Raw genomic sequence first — 12960 nt, 5'->3', positions numbered from 1 at the left:
ACAGCCCCCCCCCCCCCAAAAAAAAAAACACGAGCACTTTTTACAGCTAAACTTGGATCACCTCAGGTGGAAGAGGCACTGTACATCTATCTTGTTCAATGATGCAGTACTAAAACGACTATGAAGAAAAACGAAGAGCAGAGAAGCGAAACAAATCAGCAACTTTCTCATCTATTTGTTGTAGTCAGGTAAATTCCATAACACCGTCCAGCACACAGCCCTTTTTCCAATTAACGAGTGATGTCCTCCAATGAAAAAATAGCAGACCAATGTCGCAAGGATTGCTCTCACTTCACTAAGAAGATTCAACTGATTTTATTCGAGCTCATCATAGGCCACAATATGGATTGTAATAATTTAACCTGATTAAAGGAGACTAATTTTGTCGCTTTTTCATTGTACTTGTAGCGCCATTTAAATTCAGCTGCGTCAAATTGTGAATAGCGGAAAAATCAAAGTGTAAAAGGAAAATTTACAATGCAAGAGGCACCGGATAATTGCTAGTCTTCGTTTCAGATAGATTAAGAAATCTCTCCTATTCAGTTCCCGGGAGACGGCTAACAAGATCAAATTTAACAGACAATACTGCATGTTTTCCACTGGACTGAATGTTTTTCGCTCGCAAAAATTGGTTATCTTGAGCGACAAGTGTTCGTTGATCTTGCAAGAAAACAAACATCAGCAAGATAATTGCTTACCTCATACAAAGAAAATCTATCCCGCCAATTCGCTGCACTTGAACTCCGATTATTCCAATTTGCAAGTATATTGCTTCATTTCCGAATGTCTTTATCACGGACTCTTATTCTGCTTGAACAAAACTGAAAGCCTGCCTCTTCTTTCATTTGGGACAGAATGCTATTGATACGGTAAGTGATGGAAAAAAGGCAGCTAAGCAAATGGGTGTCTTAGTTAGAAAGTATAACTAAATTCAAGCCACATAAGGTTGCTACAAGCCAAGTTTCCTAAGCTAAAAAAAGGTCTATACTGAAGGATTTCTTCAATCAACGAAGCAATTGATGACTGAATCCAAAAATCACCAGCATCGCTGATCAAATTAGAGGCGAATTCCAGTGTTTCAATGTCTATGTTCTTAGTCAGGTCTTAAGGCAAATGATCTAAGACAGGAAAGTGTGCACTCAAAAATGTGTGCCATTCAAAATAGTTTCCAATATTACGCACTTAAAATGTTTTGGCATTTACAAAGGAATGGAATATTTTCCATACCCCCAACAAATTCTGATAAAGTTGGGCGACTTCAGCCTTGCGACTAAAAAATTTTTGTTTCAAAGTTTTCAAATTTATTTGTGATTTTAAAATTAAATTTTGAATTTCCGGCGAACTGATTTTCTTCAAAAGCCACACAAATTATATCACACAAACAAATTACAATATTTGTCAAATGTTAGTAAACAACAATTAGTTTTCACTAGGGTTTTGATTCGTCAACAAAACCGATATGATAACAGTCATAGAAACTATTCTTAAAAATGTCCAGATATCGAATATAACCCTGGCACATCTCATATAGAAGCTGGAAAACAATAGACCAGTACTCCAAAGTGAGTTTCACAGATGCTCCTACAAATTGGTACATTAATTGAAGAAGCCTGAAAAATAGCAGATAATCAAAATTCTTTAAAAGCTGTCGACCAAATGTCTTTCCTATCTGCTAGAAACAAGAACAAACAAAAAATACGAATGGCTTTTTTGGCAGTTGTCAAAAGTTTATTCACCAGTCGAGGTCATCATTAACTGTTATTGAAAAGAGGGGGAGGTGTAGGGATATGGATATTCAAGCAGTTTCCAATCAAAAGAATAGATGACCTGAACACCATCAAGCGGAGTTTTGCGGTCAGTTTAGATTCAAGAATCTGAACCTCTGAAAGAAAACCTCTACAAATGTGGTTTTTCCTCAAATGTAACAATGTCACGTAAATATTCTTTTCTGATGATGCGACAGTCAAAATAACAAAGGTTTACTCTAACAAAGATAATCTAATACCACTGATTACATTATTGAAAATCCAATTTTTGAATTATATAAGAGTCAATACTAGAACCCCATCATTTCACTGTTGTATATCAATCAACATTGATGGTAGAATGTGAACAAGGCGGCTCGGTAATGTGCGTACGCACATAATGTTCCGACCCCGGTCATCCACATTCTTAACCTAATTGGCTACCAAATGATGAAGAGATCAAAAACATAGATATCGTTCAATAAACAACCAATGAAATACAAAAATGCCACGCTAGAGGGCCGATGACAGTTTTTGATAATAGAACTACTAATAAGGACCATTAAAAATCAAAAAACAAACATAATTTACGACCACAACTCGATGTCTACAATAAAAAAATCATAATCAAATTCGCGTCAGATAAAATCTAAACAAAACAGTTTAACCTTTACTTCATTATAAAACAAATGAGACCGGTTCTCAATGCAACTGGTTAACAGGTCAACAAAAAAAGCAAAAAAAAATCAAAGAGGTGCAAAAGTAAAAAAAATACGTTTCTATTTGTGAAAACAATTAATTTCACAGTTACTACTGTCATTAGATATCACCTGAAATCATTGAAATTTTCATTTATATCTCCATAGGAAGCAATTGAGAAATACCGGAACCTGATCTTCAATTGCGTAAAATTTTAAAGCCAATGGGACTTACGATTATTGCTATAAACCAAAAATAAAACAAAAAAACCTCTAAAATGTACAAAAGCTGAAAAATTTTATGATATCTTGTAGTAAAAGTAGTAAAAAAGCCTAGGAAACGTTTGAAGCTGACACTGTTACAAGGGCTAATTTATAATTCACTGCAAACGGGTTGTGACTTGTGTTTACAAAGACTGAACTACAATTCGACCAAAAAAATATTTCAAAAAATGACAAAGTTAAAAAAACCCAAAATTGTTTTGGGAACAAATATTTCCAAAAGTCATAACAGATTCAAGATTTCAACAAAAAGCGATGCCTTAAGTTGCAACACCTCAGGCAGCAAATTGGACTCATTAATAGTGAGACCACGCCACAAAATAACAAATACATAACAAATACAAAGAAGCTAAAACTTCAAACAATTTTACGACATCATACTATTCAAGGCACTATACTTATAAGATGTTACCCACAAGAACTGTAAATCATACTTTTTTCCTCATCCTAACATCAACGAGCCTTCCCTAGAAAAGGACAACGTAGATACGACAAAAAGAAACCCGAAAATTGAATAGAATATAAATCTCGGAAACTTTTTTTTCAAAATAAATGCTCGAAGCAATCAGTCACAACGTATAAAAAAGCGCAAAAAATGGATGAATCATCAAACGTAATTGACCTATAATCAGTGAGACTGAGTTACATGGTGACCAAATTGAAAGCAAAAAGAGACGGTTGAAAAAATCTGCTTTAAAAAATTTAACTTCAAAGTCATTAAAACAAACAGCTTTAAACTGAAATCTTTATTTAGGTGGAGTTATACGTCTTGGGGAAGCAATTGAGACTTATCGTTATCAAGTATATGGCGGACAACAACAAAAGGTAAGACAAACAATAAAACAACAAAAAATCACAAAATTTTGCGATATAGCTTGGCCTCAGCCCAAAAAGCATAAACTATTCAACAAAGACAATTAATATATACAGATACGGGTTTTTCCAACGCTGAAATTTCTTACTATGCTTTCTTTCAAATAGATTTGCCAGCTATGTGATAATTCGACAAGGAAACGAAATGGACTCATAAAAAATGCAACAAAGCTCAAAAATGAAAATGAAAATTATTTGAAAACGCGAAGCATCAAAATCAGGAAAACATAAGTTGAATATAAAACCGTTCCCAACAATAATGTATTACTCACTTCGAATTGGTATTTGCCTGTTTTTACTGAGGCTGTGCCCGAAGTTGAGAAAATTAAGATAAAATAGTGGCAAAGTTCAAAAATTCACCGATCTTTTCTTAAAACAAAAATATTCAAAAGTCAATAACAACTGAAAAATTGTCTAGGTTGATCTATACCTGCTAAAAAATTAACTGCAATGAAGGCAAAACTCAAGAAGTCTATAAAAATTTTACGAAAACAATTCGTCAAAGCCATAAAAACCATGAGCTTAACTCTTAAACCATATTATAATTTCGTTGGACATCGTTTTTTGCAAGTAGTATCTGACATTAATTGAGCCCTGATTTGAGATTCTTGTCAGTAATTTCGATAAAAAACATTTACATAGCGGAAATGCTTTGAAAGAAAGGTCGCACCCCAATTAAATCTAATAAATTTTTTATTGTAAGGATCCACGGTGAGATCAAGATCAGCCCAGATACTGCGGCGCGTTTTACAAAACAACAAAAACATTCAATTGTTCAAATTATTGCAAATCAGATCAATTTTCAAACAAAAATATTTTAGTTTGTCAAAAATTAAAATGCTTTTTTTGTAATTATCGACTTTAAATTTGCAAAAACTTGCAAAATTCTTATCCAAAAGACTCATAAAGCCGGCGGGGTTACAACTAGCTCCTTTCTCAGCTTTAGAAGATTTCAACCGCAGTTTTAAGGTGTCTACTTCCAGCAAGTTCAAAGCAAGCGGCCTAAAAATGCAAATGGGGTCCTATTTTTCTCGAAAAAGTCTGATTTTTGGAAAATTTAGCATAAATTTTAGCCAAAAAACTCGGATCGAACAGCTCAGCAACCCTCTTTTATCTATAGAGATGAAATAAAAGGCAGTACGGCTAACAATTTTTACTTTTCTTAAGCAAAATTTAAACCTTAAACGTCAACAACTCCCTGTAGAAATAATCCCTGTAGTGAAAAATGAAAAAATCTTTTTAATTCCTTATTCTACGCTGGACTGGCTTTCTCATGATACCACTCACAACTCTCTAGGTTGATTATATCAATCGGCCAAAATTGACTGAACAAAAAACCCATTTGAGTATTTAGTTCCTCCCCACTAAATTGGGGGTCGGAACAAAAAAGAAGACTTAAATTCAACCGTGATGTTGTTCCTTCTAGCAGAAATTGATGGAAATTCTTATCTTTGCCGTTTGTCCTTCTTCTGTAGTCGTTTACCATATTCTGGATAAAAGCAGCTTATAGCGAATTCCTATAGTTGAACAAAGGAAACTACTTACTGATTTCAGTTTATGTCTAAAATTTTTCTTGACTTTTGAAATCATCTGAAATCATAGACGTATTTTTAAACTTTACTGTTCTTTTTGTCTAATTAGTACATAGTGTCATTATTTACAGGTCCCATACCACATTATTTGCACTGAAGAAAGCGAAAAGTGAACATATCTAATGCTTTTAGCGCACTGCCTATTATTTTAACGGCTTCAACGCTGTTCTCAAAATTTAACTTAGTTTTTGTGTGGGTGTTGTTCTTTTTGTAGACGTAGATCATATTCCGAATAATAACAGCTCTCAATGGTTTTCCTTGGGGAAATAATTTAAACTATTTATTGATTTCAGCTGATAGCTTATGTTTTCATGACTTTAAAATTAACCGATTTGGGGAAAAAATCAAATGTAATTTTTAACTTTTCCATAATTTTTTTGTCTATTTGTTACCTAGTCTAATTATTCAGAGGTCACATATGACAACATAGTTGTTCACAGAAGTTGCAATTGATTATATCTTATTTTTACGGAATAGATTATGGATTTAACGTCTTCGACACCGAAGGGATTCGAACCACCGACCTCCCGCTCCATAACCAGATGCACTGCGCACTCGACTTTCACGCCCTTAATTTTGCTTTGCTGCAATCAATTTTATATTAGCAACAATATTTAGTGAGAACAATAGAGACCACTCAAAAATGAAGAACGAAAGCGTAAAAAAGTCGCTTGACAAGTCGAAGAATGCTATATCTTGAGATCATAAGTGGACTTTGACTTTAAAAAAATCAACGCTCGCAGTGAAACCCTCTGGGTCAGAACGAAAACCCAGCGCCCCAGTACAACAAATTCACATGAGCATATTTAACAATACAAGGTTAACGATAGAGCTCCACTGGCATCGCGTTTGACAGGAGAATTCGAGTTAATTATAAGCAAGTGGCTATTTAGCAAGTCAAGTTATTATACAAACCGACAGCTTCCAATCCAACTGTAGGCTGTTGAATAAGAACTCACCAATAATCGCCACTCATCTTTTTATACCGCATGATGGTCAAAACTGTGCAGGCTTATAAGAAGTAGAAACAGCTATTGCACTAATACATTCCATTATAAGGGAGATGGAAAAGAATAGCAGTTTAAAACTAAATTAGCACACTTGTTTCCATTTGATTCATTATTCTAACGTAATCTACATTTTAGCAGCACATTCGCACATGAATTGTTTTGCATTCGCAGCTTAAAGATTTCTGCAGAATTTAATTTGGACAGGCATCAATCACACCAAACACTTTCATCTAAAGTAACAACAATAATAACCCGGATGATAAACAGATCATAATAACAACGGACGATCAGGTTTGAGTTTTATCCCGGCAACATGCAGAGTCACCATCGATATACATTCGTTGATTCCGCAGATCGTGCGATGAACAGCAAAGGAAGAACACTATCGACCGTATACCGCTCAAGAGCAACGTTGAATTAAGGGCTCGCACTCCCGATCAAGATGTGAAACTTGATACGGAATGCTTCACGGAACGATCACGAAAATGATTGTCTACAAAACATCGGTTCCGTTCTACAATTCAACCTTCAAGAATGACAACGTGCCAGAATGTACACAACAAGCAGAGCTTTTTGGCGCAACGAATCTTTTGCATAAAAGCTACATTTTTGACAAAAATAGTCAAAAGAAGACATTAGTGAAGCAGACAATACCTATACTGGGATGCAACACTTCTCTTATGCCCTCCAGATAAAAGCAGAAAGTTATCGAAAGCTTCTTTGCTCCTCAGTTGAAATTTTCATTGCCTCAACCAGCTTTAGTTATTGGTATAAATACCTTTGAAAAAGTACGGATTGATTGCCCCCTTAGTATTGCTTAGCACAGGATGTCCCCCAATTTCATTTCAATAAAAGTGAAAAACTTAGTTTTTTCAAAGTATTCGAAACTCAATGGATTCTCAATTTGCAATTAGACCTGCCTGCCTTAGCGATTACCCAATAAAATACAGATGGTATCTATTAACCTGATTATTCACATACTAAGTTTTCTTAAACGTTATCAAATTTCTCACTAATCAAGAAGTTCTATCAGATTATTTTAATCTAAAATTGGGTGTTCATGACTACTGAGCACAAATACATGCTCTCAGAACCCTTTCTGGCGATTTTCTTCTGCCATTTTCTTTTTGGCGTTGTACACAAGCCCGAGGCCGCGATTCCGGTAACATTATGTCAGACGAAGATGGCCATCATACAAATGCTGACAACAGGTATCAAATATTCCATCTGCCATTCGGCAGAGGCACTCTAGACATTTAGCAAGACATTTAGCAATCACTTGATTAAACGAAGTATCAGAAACAAACGAACTTTCATACAGCGTCAAAAGTTTTCGCACATTTACAAACCAGTAAAACCTGCATATATACACATCAACTGGCAGACAAATTGAATCCCATAAAATAGTTATTAAATGATTTTAATTTGCTTCCAATAAAAATACGTCTTAGAAAACAAGAAAATTGGTTGGATATAGATAAAATCATGTCGCAAAAAAATGTTTTGGTTGTTATGGAAAGCGAATCTCTGTAGCGCTAGCTGCTGGGAGGTTTTATATAAAACTCTTGAGTGTTTAGGCTCGTAATCGTACGGTATTCTGCTAAGATGAGAAAAGATCACTTTCTCAGGAAGGCGAGTAGTACTGGGTTTTGCAAAAATCAAATCCACTATGAACAAATTGTGCGATGCGTATCTTACTTATACTTTTAAATTACATTTTTGTCCAATCTTGAGTTGAAATCATTGTATTAATAGAGAAAAATACGAGTTCTGTTTACGTGCCTGAGAAATATCACTGAGGCTAATCATGACCATTAAACAATGTGACTATGGCCGATCATTTTATGCTGCCGGTTTTGTACTAGTGATAGAACACTACTAGTGATAGGGGACTTTTGTTCAATCTGGAGTAGAATTCATTAAATTAATACAGAAAAAAAAATTTTGAGTTCTGTTTACGTGCCTGCTAAAAATCACTGAGGCTACTCATCACCATTAAATAATTAAATAATATGATTGTGACCAATACATCATTTTATGCTTCCGGTTTTGTACTAGTGATAGAAGACTACACTTAAACATAAATAGAACAACTGACAGGTAAAGGCATCTGTAAGATTTGGTTCAGGTATTTTCAATACAGAATCAAATGAGGTTGTAAATTTATTCAAAAACTTCTGGCCGTAAAATTTGCCCTGATACGTTTGCAAATATCCGTTGCGGATGCCAGGAATTAGTACTAGTTCTGAGACAAGAGTTGTCACAAGGTTTTTCCAAGCAAAGATCATTCAGACAACGCTCTGGAACGCATTGGATCACGACTCCTTTTGACATCATATTGGGCCATATATCGGGAAAAGCGAATCTTGCAACAGGCTGCCTTTCCAAGTTACACATCAAAACGAAGGAGAAAACGCGCCAAATTAAAACGCAAGATACCAATCCGACATAGACTGCTGAGGACCCGGATAACTAACAACATTAGCAAACGCAACATCTGATAACAATACCAAGAAGTACTACCTTTTTCTAACAATAAACGAAAAAAACAAATCAAAAAGAATGTTCACATTCAGCAAATACAACCAGTGCAACTCCAAGCAACACAAAATTCAATGCACGACTTTGATACAAACGGACATTGACCCTTCTGAACAACAGCGTATGGACAACCCGTCGGCGTATCAACAACCTTTTTAACAACAGCAAACGGACATTTCCGTGTTAACAAAAGCGTTTGTAGCACACGCAGCGGAGTGTCGAGAACCATTGCAGAACTTCGGAAAGGTTTCTATTTCTCTGATTTCACACAAGCATCAACTGACTACATTCGAAACTGAGTGACTTTCCTACGAACGAACCTAAGTCAACCAACAAAACGACCCCTTCGACCAATGTCCTCTCTACAAAATTCTTTAGCAGAAGGTATACTCAGTGACCTTGCGGCGAAAAAAGCACCCATCACCATTGACTTTTACATAACCGGGATTAGATGTCTTCGCAATACCTCTTACGACATATTCGCAATACCTCAAGACTCAAGACCTATTCGCAATACCTCTTACGAAATGTGACGCAGACACCATACCTCGAGCGCTTATCTCTATCTTTCCGATGCATTCATATAACCAATCACAATTAATCTGTTATCTAGGGACCGCCTTCAATTCACGTTTTGTGAGTGAACTTGCTGCATTTCAAACTCAAACACTGCACTCTCAAACACGCAAAAATGTGCATCACTGAAAACATCCTACGCCCTGGCACTTGCTTGCACGCTATCAAACGTGTTTCATGGAAGCACACCAGTCAACCAACTCGCTTTATTTTCCAAAACAACGCCGGGCAACGAAAGCCAAAAGCAGAATGCATAAAGAATTCTAGGATAAAACGTCTGAGCTGTCTTCTTCAGTGGACGAAGACCTTATCAACTTCTACCTGAAATACAAGAATTACGACGGGAAAGACAGTCTGATAGAGGACACTCAATGTCTCATTCTGGACCCAAAATGCACAACACAAGTCGCAACCATCAACAAGCAACATAGCTCTTCCTATGCATCTAGCAGAAGACTCGCGAATGTCAATATTTTTTGCGTAAAGTTAAAACAAACTACAATGTGTATATGTGGCGACCAATAACATGTGGCGTGTAGAATGAGATTGCGACCAATAAAACCACAACGAGATCAAAGTCTTAGGAGCAATTGACCCTTGGAACTGTGAGGCCGACCCAGCAATCCCCGATTATCAAAGAACGGGAACTTCAGTTCTTTGATAATCAAAATGTGAGTTAAATCAACCAACAAGAACTGAGCCAATTTCAGTACCAGACCCTATACAAATCAGTTTTAACCAAAAAGTACAAAATGTTTTGACCAAAATGTCCTGAAAGTTTCCCGAAAGGGAAACCGCCAATAAACTTAACGACAAATCCAACCAACGGCCATTGGTTCGAAGTAACTTTGTTTATCAGTTTTGCAGTTCCTATAATCAGACAATTTTTTTGATTGATCAATGTATGAATGTCGAGCAGTTGAGTTGTATAATTGTCAGACCAAAGTTGAGCAGTTAATAAGTTCTTAAGTTGGGCTTTAGTTGTTACCAAACATACAACTAATATTTCCAGTGAGCTTGCCAATTCTCTGCCCCAAATGCTTCGATCAGCTTGAATGACATATTTTTGTGCTCTATACAAGCAATACATGTCAGCGTGTCAATACAGAGATTGCATCAGACATCTTTTGAAAAATCTGTCTCAGTTTCTTACCAATGAAAAATTCGGGCGCCGGGAGTTTATCTATAATCTCCGTCAAACGAAGCTCGTATAGTGATCAATTTGTCGCATATTTTTTTCAGATTCTTAATACGTTTTAATACTCACATTCATTACTGTATACCAAATCCATTCTGCCTCTTCTTAAGATATAGGAAAATGAAGGACAAGCTTGCAGGCTCAAATAAAAATTGCGCAACTAATTCTGAGTTATCCATTTTTTAATCGTTATTTTTTAATTGTAAACTACTACGGAACTAAATTCGAGCTAACCTTGAGACACAATTGACAATTGCGCTGAGTCAGTTAAAAAAAAGCCTGCAATCTTCTAAAAAATAGTGGAAGTTAACGCGCTGAGACATTGCGAGGCACATTGGGATTGAACGGGAAAGAATAAAGTATTAGAGATAAAAATTGACAAAACTTTTTCCTAAGTATCAAAAAGTGTAGCAATCGCTCTAATGGAATTTGAAACCCTAATGCACTACGACTTAATGATCGGACTTTACCCTTGATTTTGCTTTTTTGACATTGACTGTACTCATTGCATTACGTAATTCAATGCGAGAGAAGATTTAAATCCGTTCAGTTAGAACAGAGTCACAAGTCAAACGTGAAAATCCTGACTCGTAAAACGAAATTTTGATCAAAAGGTTAAGCGGATAAAAAACAAAATCCGCAGCACCACCTGGGTCAAATCATATTTATAAACAGAGCAAATATGTCATCTAACGCGATTGAGAAGCATTATGAAGCCAATTTTAATTAATTGAGACAGCCTCCAACCTACAACTAGGTCTAATCTTGTTTTTAAGAGTCATTATGTCACCTTCCAGCAGCCCCCACCCTTCACCTTGGTCAAATCTTATCTATTAACAGAGCAACTTTATCATCTAAGGCCATTGAAAAGCATTTAAAAGCAAATTTCAAATAATTCAGGTAGCTCCAACCCGTCACCTGGGTCATATCTTTTCAATACAAAAACGCTATTATGTCATCTATGGTCATTGGCAGACATTTGAAAGCTTATTTTAGAAATTCTGCAACCTTTTCACGCCTCATGGGTTACGTCTCATCAAAAAATGGAGTTATGTCAACCAATGTCATCGAGAAGCATTTGAAAGCCCAAATTTAACAAGTGTGGCAGTTTAAAAAACCAGGCAGCGCTCACTCATTTCTAACGTTTTATCTTGTCAACAAACAGTTATTATGTCATCTAAGGTTATTGAGAACCATTAAAAAGCGGATTTAAAAAATCAGACAGCCTCAACTTTCAACTGAGTCATACAGTTTCAATGAACAGAGTTATGTCACCTAAAGACATTGAAAAACGTCTAAATGCCAATTTTGAAAAATTCAGACAGCACCCTTGCTTCATTTTGGTCAAATCTTGTCTATTAACAGAGCAACTATATCATCTAAGGCCATTGAAAAGCATTTAAAAGCATATTTCAAATGACTTAGTTAGCTCCAACCCGTCACCTGGGTCATATCTTGTCAATAAAAAAGCTATTGTCATCTAAGGTCATTGGCAGTCAATTGAAAGCCAATTTTAGAAATTATCTAGCCTTTTCACGCCTCATGGGTCACGTCTCATCAAAAAATGGAGTTATGTCAACCAATGTCATCGAGAAGCATTTGAAAGCCCAAATTTAACAAGTGCGGCAGTTTAAAAAACCAGGCAACGCTCTCATTTCTGGCGTTTTATCTTGTCAACAAACAGTTATTATGTCATCTAAGGTTATTGAGAATCATTAAAAAGCGGATTTAAAAAATCAGACAGCCTCAGCATTTCAACTGAGTCATACAGTTTCAATAAACAGAGTTATGTCACCTAAGGCCATTGTCAAACGTCTAAATGCCAATTTTGAAAAATTCAGACAGCACCCTCGCTTCACTTTGGTCAAATCTTTTAAATAATAGAGTTGAACAAACAAAGATACTTTAAGCCTAACCTTTATTAGAAGAGACTTCATAAGGTTGAGCTTAGATAAAGTTGAAAAAACTTGCCCGCATACGATCCTGGGACCACGATTTGACTTTGATTGGGTTTCAAGGTCAGCCATGTTTTAAGCAAAACCATCTGAGAAAATTTATGCAGTGGTAGGAATTATGCTCACAAGCGGACAGCATGCTCAAGAGCAGGAATCATGCACAAAATATCCCACTTCAGCATATCACTCAACCAATTAAACTCAATTTACTTCCAGCTGAATGCATAAGCATTGTTGACATTTGACAGTAAGATGTCAAAAACAAGCAGCCCAAAATCTATCAGAAAGACCAAGCTCGAAAGAAATCAGCTTACAAATGACAAGATTTTAGAAATATTGTAGAACGTTGAGTCCAGAGAGCCCAGAACAATTATAAACCCTGCCACACTTAAAAAATGTAGCAATCGCTCTAATGGAATTTTAAACCCTAATGCACTACGACTTAATGATCGGACTTTACCCTTGATTTTACATTTTTTGACATTGACTG

General features: G+C 35.9%; 1 protein-coding gene across 2 annotated transcripts in view; it reads right to left on the bottom strand.

Moving 5' to 3' along the window:
• The window catches only part of LOC142354756 (uncharacterized), a 128224-nt gene that overhangs the window by 57072 nt on the left and 58192 nt on the right, over positions 1 to 12960 (bottom strand). The window lies entirely within an intron of this gene.

This window comes from Convolutriloba macropyga, chromosome 1 (genome assembly GCF_964194025.1).
Source record: "Convolutriloba macropyga chromosome 1, txConMacr16.3, whole genome shotgun sequence".
NCBI classification, from domain to species: domain Eukaryota; kingdom Metazoa; phylum Xenacoelomorpha; order Acoela; family Convolutidae; genus Convolutriloba; species Convolutriloba macropyga.
This window is presented reverse-complemented; position numbering and strand designations above follow the sequence as displayed.